The sequence below is a fragment of the Cannabis sativa genome, chromosome 3 (genome assembly GCF_029168945.1).
Source record: "Cannabis sativa cultivar Pink pepper isolate KNU-18-1 chromosome 3, ASM2916894v1, whole genome shotgun sequence".
Taxonomy (NCBI): Eukaryota; Viridiplantae; Streptophyta; class Magnoliopsida; order Rosales; family Cannabaceae; genus Cannabis; species Cannabis sativa.
In genome coordinates, this window is record NC_083603.1 from 34,541,110 (window position 1) to 34,552,052 (window position 10,943).

Consider the following 10,943-nt stretch of genomic DNA (forward strand, 5'->3'; position numbering starts at 1 on the left):
AATAAAACTTAATATTAATCTGATTTAGAGATATTATGACAAAACTTGTAATATTTTCTGTATCTGTTCGTGTTGAAAATTATCTTCAAATTAGTTATATTAAAAAATAAAATTATCGAAAATTGAATTCAAGGTTATATTTTTACTATTTTAGAAAATATATGGTCCATTTTGTCATTTAACAAAATAGAGAGTCCAATTTGTAACTGTTGACCTCAGAATTTGGTCAACCTCGTATTTAATACTGATGCTTACCATGTGTTACGCAATAAGAATAATAAAGTAAATGAGACACAGGATTTTATAGAGGTTCGACCCCCTTGGTTAGCGGATAATGATCTACTCCTATTTTGGTTGTATTGATATCAGTGATAATACTACTGAGATCACAAGTGTTCTGGAATCTGTAGTAGCTCTCTTAAGATTACAATTTATGAATCAATAGGCAAATCTCTAATGAGAAAGAGAGAGCTTTGGAGGCATGTGAGAGTGAGGGAGAGAGCCCTTGGAGTGTGTAGAAGGGAGGAGAAGAGAGAGTTAGGGTTTTTAGACTTAGAGTTGAGAGTGTAGGGAGCTTAGAGGCTTAATGACTTAGGATTTTAGAGTTAGGCTAATATTTTGAATATAGTAGAGCTTACATACCTAATATCCTTAGAAATAGGTAAATAAAGTCATTATTCACATAATAAATTAACAAAATACAAATGACTAAATTGTCCCTTGAAAATAGATATTTTCCCTCTATTTTCGTGGGCTTTCAAGGCCCAAACCATTGCTTGACTTGCTATCCACGAATGAAGGATGCACATCAAAGGCCTGCCAGGCAAAAGCTGGTCGGCCATACACTTGCAAGATGCAGGCTAGCCAACCATATAATGTCTGCAGGTTGAGGTCTAGTCGGCCATACTCCTACCAAGATCTTACGGGTCATGTTCCTGCTAGCGATGGCAAGTGTTGTTGGGTTTTATGCCCTAAATAAAACTCAATTTCAATGTAATCCGTATTATTCAATATCAATAAAGAAACAGAAGTGTTTTTCATTTATTTGTGTATGTTTTGGTTCACCTTATCAATTATTTGTCTATTTGATTTATAAATTCATCCAAACCCTTTTCACATACTTGATCCTGTTTATTGTGTTGTCAGCACAGTGGAAAGTAAACTTTACTATGTGATTAAAGATTCCTAGATTTATCAGAACACTGGGGTTTTACTGATATGATAATCTACAACAGAGTTTACTTGCATTTGGAGAAATGCTATGTTCTTTCCAAAGCATTGGTTAAAGTAAAGCTTGGGTTGGATGCATGGACTATGCATCGGAATGGACTGATATTGAACTTTGACATAGATTTATTAAACTTACCGTAATATCTATTCAATTCAATATCACCTAGTTGATCCTAGATCAAATTATCTTAATCCTGATACGATTAGGTTCAATCTCAAGAGTGTTATTCGTGTTCTTTGATTTGTTAGTTAAGCCTACTTTTGGGTCAGGGTGATACGTACATTTTGGGAACACGGTAGTGCAATTGAGTGGGAGTGCTAACATAAATATGGAATCTATAGCTTCTATCTGGCAAATAGAAAGTAACGGATGATTTCCTTCGAGCTTAACCAAACGAAAATAAATGGTGGAGTACTCATTTCACTTAGCTGAAATATCATTTATACGGGGTTAAGTGTTTTAAGGATAAAATACATTGTAGGGTGTTACGGTAATTTAATCCCTAATATAGTGTTGGAAATTATTTTACCAGGATCTTAGATCTACTTACAAGTATGTTGATTAACACCCTAAATATGAACTTCTAAAACGATTATAAATAAACACATATAAAGTATGAGAAACCTTACATTGGGTGCAGCGGAATAATATGTCTCCTTCCACTCAAATCTCTAACCCTTGTATCCTTTCTGTCGCAGAGTATTATCAAGATCTGAGCCCGAATGTCCTTCTTGTTGAATGTCTTTCTTCACGATCTTCCTCACTATGATTGAGGTACTACTTGTTGTGTGTGGGCAATACTCTATCACTAATAGGGTTCAAAATATTCAATGAAGAAGAAGAAAGGAGAGTGGCGGCTAGGTTAGAGTGAAGGCTCAAGTTTTTCTCTAAAGGAAACAAGATGCAAAAGTCACTTTTTCCTGAAGCCATCACTATCTATTTATAGCATGCCACATAGGGTTAGGTTTGAATTATTTGGCATTAAAATAATGAAAATATTAAGTGATAAAACCTATAAAGGTGGCCGGCCATGGCTTAGTGGACTTGGGCCTCACTTTTGCAATTTTCTCAAAAACGCCAATTTTTAAATACAACCATTTAAATGTCAATTTCAACTATTTAATAACTATAAATAATTATTAAATAATATTGTCATTTATCATATTTATTAATTAGACCAAACAAAGTATCTTAATTAACAAATATGTCCCTAAAAACTCTTTCTTTACTATTTCGCCCTTGCTTAGTGAAAAATTCACAAATAGACATAGTCTAATTTGAGAATTATAATTGATTAATCAAAACCAATTAAATGAGTCTTACAAGTAATATTGTCTCAACTAGTGGGGGGACCATGGGTCTATATATCCGAGCTTCCAATAAGCAGATCAAGAATTTACATCCTAAATTCACTGACTTATTAATTCTTCATTGAATCCACGCATAGAACTTAGAATTGCACTCTCAGTATATAGAACGCTCTATATGTTCCACCATATAGACACGTCATTAGTTATTCATTGTTATCATCCCCATTTTATCAATGATCCTCTATATAGATGATCTACACTGTAAAGGGATTAGATTACCGTAACACCCTACAATGTATTTTATCCTTAAAACACTTCACCCAGTATAAATGATATTTCAGCTAAGTGAAATGAGTACTCCACCTTTTATTTTTGTTTGGTCAAGCTCGAAGGAAATCATCCTTTACTTTCTATTTGCCAGATAGAAGCTATAGATTCCGTATTTATGTTAGCGCTCCCACTCAATTGCACTACCGTGTTCCCAAAATGTACGTATCACCCTGACCCAAAAGTAGGCTTAACTAACAAATCAAAGAACACGAATAACACTCTTGAGATTGAACCTAATCATATCAGGATTAAGATCATTTGATCTAGGATCAACTAGGCGATATTGACTTGAATAGAAATTACGGTAAGTTTAATAAATCTATGTCAAAGTTCAATATCGGTCCCTTCCGATGCATACTCCATGCATCCAACCCAAGCTTACTTTAACCAATGCTCTGGAAAGAACATAGCATTTCTCCAAATGCAAGTAAACTCTATTGTAGATTGTCATATCAGTAAAACCCCAGTGTTCTGATAAATCTAGGAATCTTTATTCACATAGTAATGTTTACTTTCCAATGTGTTGACAACACAATAAACGGGATCAAGTATGTGAAAAGGGTTTGGATGAATTTATAAATCAAATAGACAAGCAATTGATAAGATGAACCAAAACATACAAATGAATGAAAAATACTTCTGTTTCTTTATTGATATTGAATAAAATGGATTACATTGAAATGGAGTTTTATTTATGGCATAAAACCCAACATGTAGATCATCTATATAGAGGATCATTGATCAAATTAGGATTATAACAATGGATAATTAATAGCGTGTCTATATGGTGGAACATATAGAGCGTTCTATATAGCTGAGAGCGCAATTCTAAGTTCTATGCATGGATTCAACGAAGAATTAATAAGTCAGTGAATTTAAGAGGTAAATTCTTGATCTGCTTATTTGAAGCTCGGATATATAGGCCCATGGTCCCCACACTAGTTGAGACAATACTACTTGTAAGACTCATTTAGTTAGTTTTAATTAATCAATTATAATTCTGAAGTTAGACTATGTCTATTTGTGAATTTATCACTTATTAAGGGCGAAACTGTAAAGAAAGGGTTTATAGGGTATATTTGTTAATTAAGAGACTTTGGTTAGTCTAATTAATAAATATAATAAATGACAATATTATTTAATAATTAATTATAGTTATTAAATAGTTGAAATTGATATTTAAATGGTTGAATTTGAAAATTGGCATTTTTTGAGAAAATGGGATGTAGAAATGATAAAATAGCAAAATTGCAAAAGTGAGGCCCATATCCACAAGCCATGGCCGGCCACATGCATAGGGTTTTATCATTTAATATTTTCATTATTTTAAAGCCAAGTAATTCAACCATAACCCTATGTGGTATTCTATAAATAGAAAGTAATGGTTTCAGGAAACAACACATTGCATCTCATTCCTTTCAGAGAAAAACCTGAGCCATCTCTCTAAACCTAGCCGCCACCTCTCTTTCTTCTTCTTCTTTGATTGTTTCGAAATCCCCAAGTGATAGAGTAGTGCCCACACACAGCAAGCAGTACCTCAATCATAGTGTGGAAGATTGTGAAGAATCCAGATTCAACAAAGAAGGACATTCGGGCTCAGATCTTGATAATACTCTGCTGCATAAAGGATACAAGGGTTAGAGATCTGAGTGGAAGGAGACATATTATTCCGCTGCACCCAATGTAAGGTTTCTCATACTTTATATGTGTTTACTTATAATCGTTTTAGAAGTTCATATTTAGGGTGTTAATCAACATACTTGTGAGTAGATCTAAGATCCTGGTAAAATAATTCCAACAACTCGCTTCAGAGCCATGGTAATTGATTTGCTTGCAAGAAATTTGGACTTAAAACGATTTGTTTGTGATTTGGATGGTATCATGTTGTTTTGTGTGTTATATTGATGATTGATTGATGTTTGTGAAATTCTGGGAAAAATAATTGAATTTTCGTTTCTGAAATTATTTTTATTGGATAGTTTGGAAAAAATTAAGCAATTTCCTTTTTTACAGAAATCAATTTCGATTTTATTTGAATTAGTTATGATTTTTTGAAGATTTGAAAAAAATTAGGGGTGGTGACACACCCTCACGCGCGCGGAATAGGCTGCTTGCAGCCTCCAGCGCCGAGGATGCTCGACCCATCCTCCCCTTGAGCGCGCGCGGATGGTATGTTGTGCATACCATCCGTACAGCTCGCAATTTTTTTTTTTTTCGTTTTCTTCGTTTTTCATGCTATTTCATGGAATTAACTTCTAATTTTTGTGTAGTTTTGTATTTTGATTTTTATTTTTCATATTTCAAATCTAATTATGAGAAATAAATTAATTTGAATTTTTAAAATTAATTTTAGATATTAGTGTAATTTGAATTTGAAAATAGGTAAAAATCTATTTTTTGCTTATTTTTTTTTATCTTATTTTTAAAATTTGATTATTTTATCTTAATTTTAAATCTAAGGTCACATATTAATTTTTTTTTTTATATAAAATATTCTATTTTAAGTAATTTGACCTTATTTAAATTTAAAATAAGATTACTATAATCATGGTATTTTAAATAGAAATAAGATATTTTTGCTAACTTTTAAATTTTGTTATTTTTTATTTAAATTAAATTATAAAATCAGAAAAGGATATTTATTAATCATTTTATTTTAGTGAATATTTAATTTATAAAATAACATAAATTTAAAAGATGGTTAGCAATTTTTTGAAATGATATTTAGGTTAGTTGAAACGTAATTTTTCAAAATTGTAGGTTTAATTTTTATTTTTTTTTAAATCGAAAATATTTTTTATTTAAATACTATTTTCGAATTTTTTATTAATTGATTTAAATTAACTAAATCCTACATCCAACTATCCAATCCAACTTGTTGCAGGAGTATGTGTTTTAGATTGTTTGTAAGTTTTTTTTCTAAAACCTATTATTACTTGATCTAAATTGCCATGGTTAACTTGTTGACAAATCCAATGATCTGATTTTAACCCATGGTTCAATTGTCAATAGGTCAAGTAAATAATTTGTAACAGGTAAATTTTACATTCTTCTTTCATCTGTGTATGACCGAGTAACATGATAGGATCCATCCAAATTTGTGTGCCTGTGTGAGCCTATATGTTTACTTTTGTTATAGATGCATATAGGTTGTTGTTGCTAAATAAAATGTCATATCCTGATAGATTTTATTTAGGCCCATTTAGTTTTTGGGCCTATTCAATTAATAACAGTTGTTCATTTTAAGGTTAAATTCATCTCTTTTGGGCCTTGTGTGAGAGTTGGGGGCATAGAAGTGGGTACGACATATTGAACCCAGCTCCCCCTCACATGAACTACCCCAATTGTGAAGGCCTATTTGCCTGATTTGAATAACTGTACTAGGTTAATTAAATTAGTTTAACCTAATAAAATTGATTAGCAACATAATTAATTTCATTTTTTTTAAAATTAATTTAAGACAACATAGTTTTATGAATAATATTCTAGATAAACTATATGTATTTTCTTGTATTTAATTAAATATAGAATTATAACCAACTAGATTCTTTCTAAAGCTTAATTTTATTATTTCATTAAATATTCCTATTTAAGTTTAAAATTTGTTATTTCTAACAAATCAACTTAAATTTGAATATCTTTTGAATTTCAAATTTCAAAATTAAGTTGAGGAATTTTAGGAATTGGTTATTAAGATTCTTTGGATATTTTAAGTTGATATTTTTTTTTTTAAATATGGATAAACTTAAAATGGAATATTTTTTAAATTAAGTGGTTACAACTTAATTTTTAATATTTAATTAAATTATATTTTGAAAAACATTTAAGTTCGATATTTTAGATTCCTCTAAACAACTTAAATAAGATATTTTTCAAATTTATTCCATTATATTTTAATTATTTATTTAATTTCAAATTTATTTTTTGAATTTAAATAGTTGAAATTTAATTAAAGTTGGATTTTTTTTAATTCAAATTTTTTATATAAAACCAACTTTAATTTGTAATTTTTCATTATTAAAATATGTAATAAAATAAATGATTAAATAAAATACATATTTTTTTTAAATAATGAGCTTTAATCAAGAGACATTCGATCTCCATTGTTGGTTTTACGTAGCTATTATTTTAGTGAGTAATCCTCCCTAATGGAGGAACGTTCATTAGCAAGTTAGCACCGTTTAATCTCAAAAGATAAGTATTTTTGTAAGTTTTTTATATTAGTATTGATCACCCTAATGGTGGCAACTATATAAGACTTACAAGAGTATGAAACAATGGTAGAAGCTCATAAGATAGAATAGCCTTGACTCTCGCCTAAACGGGATAACGCTGGATTCCAATCTTGATTGAATAAAAGGTTGCTAGAATGTTTATCATTTTAGATGAATTGACAACTCTATTCAATGGATGATGCTTTGACTCTCGCCTAAACGGGACACTATATCAGTTTGTTGGAAACCTTGGAAAATAAACTATGTTAGATTTAGTATTTTTATAACATATGTGATTATTTGTTATTTTCTGAACTTGTGTATGAATTTATTGAACCAAAACCTTACTTCTATTTTATTGATATGTTGTAGTGCCAATATGGATAACCCTCATCCCGATCCCCTCCTAGTCAATGTCTTAGCCAATGAACTCTATAATGTGAAAATGCATCCTGGTAGTTGCATTAACTCGCACCTATTATTGATGAATTTGAAGTTCCAAAAGGCAAATCTACTTGGAATTGAATTATCAAAGGAACAATGGGTACAATTCATTCTTAATAGTCTTCCTCCGGAGTATAATGGATTTGTTGTATCTTACATGATCAACAATTTTAATTCCTCCGACATGGACAAGCTCGAAGTAGAATTACGAGCTCATGAACGGAATTTGATTGCAATGGGACCTCCTGATTTTGCAAACTTTAATCAGAGGAAGAGGATTAAGCATGAAGGCTCTAACAAAGCTGCTTCTTCAAGTACAATTATCAGACATTATCTTCTATGTTCGAATTGTAATAAAAAGGGACATCAAGAAGAACGATGTCCCCGGCTTCTAAACAATTCAAACGAAGGTAATGCTTTTGTCTTTGAATCATGTGTTTTAGAGAATGACAAATGCACATGGATTGTTGATTCTGGGTCTACTAACCATGTTTGTTCTTCACTGCAGCTGCTTGAAACTTGGGAAAATCTGCACCCAGAAGAGTTAAAGCTAAAAGTTGGAAATGGCGAGTTAGTATTGGTCAAAGCTAGAGGAACGGCCCGTATCAAGTTTCATTCAAAAAGATTTTTACTTTTACACAATGTTTTATTTATTCCAAACTTTAGTAGAAACTTGATTAGTGTTTCATGTTTACAAACACAATTTTATATATTGAATTTTTCAAGTTCTAATTGTTCAATTTGTCGTAATGGATTTCAGATATGTGTTGCTAACATGGAACAAGGGCTTTATGTTTTAAGACATGATACGCAAATCTCACTAAATACTGAAATTTTCAATGTAGCTACACCTAGAAGCCTTAAAAGAAAAGAGATTGATAATGATGAATAGACTTATCTATGGCATTTACGTTTAGTGTTGGGTTTTATGCCCTAAATAAAACTCCATTTCAATGTAATCTATTTTATTCAACATCAATAAAGAAACAGAAGTATTTTTCATTCATTTGTGTATGTTTTGGTTCACCTTGTCAATTGCTTGTCTATTTGATTTATAAATTCATCTGAAACCCTTTTCACATACTTGATCCTGTTTATTATGTTGTCAACACTTTGGAAAGTAAACATGACTATGTGAATAAAGTTTCCTAGATTTATCAGACACAGGGTTTTACTGATATGATAATCTACAATAGAGTTTACTTGCATTTGGAGAAATGCTATGTTCTTTCCAGAGCATTGGTTAAAGTAAAGCTCAGGTTGGGTGCATGGAGTATGCATCGGAAGGGACCGATATTGAACTTTGACTTAGATTTACTAAACTTACCGTAATATGTATTCAAGTCAATATCGCCTAGTTGATCCTAGATCAAATGATCTTAATCCTGTTATGATTAGGCTCAATCTCAGGAGGCTATTCGTGTTCTTTGATTTGTTAGTTAAGCCTACTTTTAGGTCAGGGTGATACGTACATTTTGGGAACACAGTAGTGCAATTAAGTGGGAGCGCTAACATAAACATGGAATCTATAGCTTCTATCTGGCGAATAGTAAGTAAAGGATGATCTCCTCTGAGCTTGACCAAACGAAAATAAATGGTGGAGTACTCATTTCACATAAGCTGAAATATCATTTATACGAGGTTAAGTGTTTTAAGGATAAAATACATAGTAGGGTGTAACGGTAATCTAATCCCTTTACTGTGTAGATCATTCATATAGAGGATCATTGATCAAATTAGGATTATAACAATGGATAACTAATGATGTGTCTATATGGTGGAACATATAGAGCATTCTATATACTGAGAGTGCAATTCTAAGTTCTATGCGTGGATTCAACGAAGAATTAATAAGTCAGTGAATTTAAGAGGTAAATTCTTGATTTGCTTATTGGAAGCTCGGATATATAGGCCCATGGTCCCCACACTAGTTGAGACAATACTACTTGTAAGACTCATTTAATGTTTTAATTAATCAATTATAATTCTCAAGTTACACTATGTCTATTTGTGAATTTATCACTTATTAAGGGCGAAACTGTAAAGAAAGAGTTTATACATTGTATTTGTTAATTAAGAGACTTTGGTTAGTCTAATTAATAAATATAATAAATGACAATATTATTTAATAATTAATTATAGTTATTAAATAGTTGAAATTGTCATTTAAATGGTTGAATTTGAAAATTGGCATTTTTTGAGAAAATGAGATGTAGAAATGATAAAACAGCAAAATTGCAAAAGTGAGGCCCATATCCACAAGCCATGGCCGGCCACATGCATAGGGTTTTATCATTTAATATTTTCATTATTTTAATGCCAAGTAATTCAACTCTAACCCTATGTGGTATTCTATAAATAGAAAGTAATGGCTTCAGGAAACAACACATTGCATCTCATTCCTTTCAGAGAAAAACCCGAGCCATCTCTCTAAACCTAGCCGCCACCTCTCTTTCTTCTTCTTCTTTGCTTGTTTCAAAATCCCCAAGTGATAGAGTAGTACCCACACACAGCAAGTAGTACCTCAATCATAGTGTGGAAGATTGTGAAGAATCCAGATTCAACAAAGAAGGACATTCGGGCTCAAATCTTGATAATACTCTGCTACAGAAAGGATACAAGGGTTAGAGATCTGAGTGGAAGGAGACATATTATTCCGCTGCACCCAATGTAAGGTTTCTCATACTTTATATGTGTTTACTTATAATCGTTTTAGAAGTTCATATTTAGGGTGTTAATCAACATACTTGTGAGTAGATCTAAGATCCTGGTAAAATAATTCCAACAACTCGCTTCAGAGCCATGGTAATTGACATACTTGTGAGTAGATCTAAGATCCTGGTAAAATAATTCCAACAAGTGTTGGCTAGCCTTTGTAGGTGAAGGCCAACCTTTGTAGGTGGAGGCTGGCCTTTGTAGGTGGAGGCCAGTATTTATAGGTGGAAGTCAGTCTTTGTACACCGTTTCCTTGCAGAGGTCAGCCTTCCTTAGTCGAACGGACCCCCCTAAGTCTAAAAGCCACCTTTTGTCGGCCAGCTTGTGCTCAAACTCTGGCCGACCCTACAAGCTCATCCTGGCCGGCCTATGTACTCCCCTTGGCTGGCCAGACATGGTGGTACAACTCCTTAACAGTTAACTCCTTTCGCTTGCTGCTTGACGGTTTTGTCATGCCTTGCAAGGAGACTTTATCCTGCTATTAGCAAGGTTGTACTCCACGTGTCCTCTGTCTTGGCTTACGTAGACATGCCACGTAAGGTGGATAAAATTTGGGATAACATTTGCTCCCCAAGTCCCTGTTTGAACATCTAGTCGAATAGGGGACTTTCCAGCTCTTATCTTGCTTGTGGTAGCCTCTGTCGAGCCGCCTTATCTAGCCAAGTGTTGGCTTTCTTCATGGCATGTTTTTAGATTTTT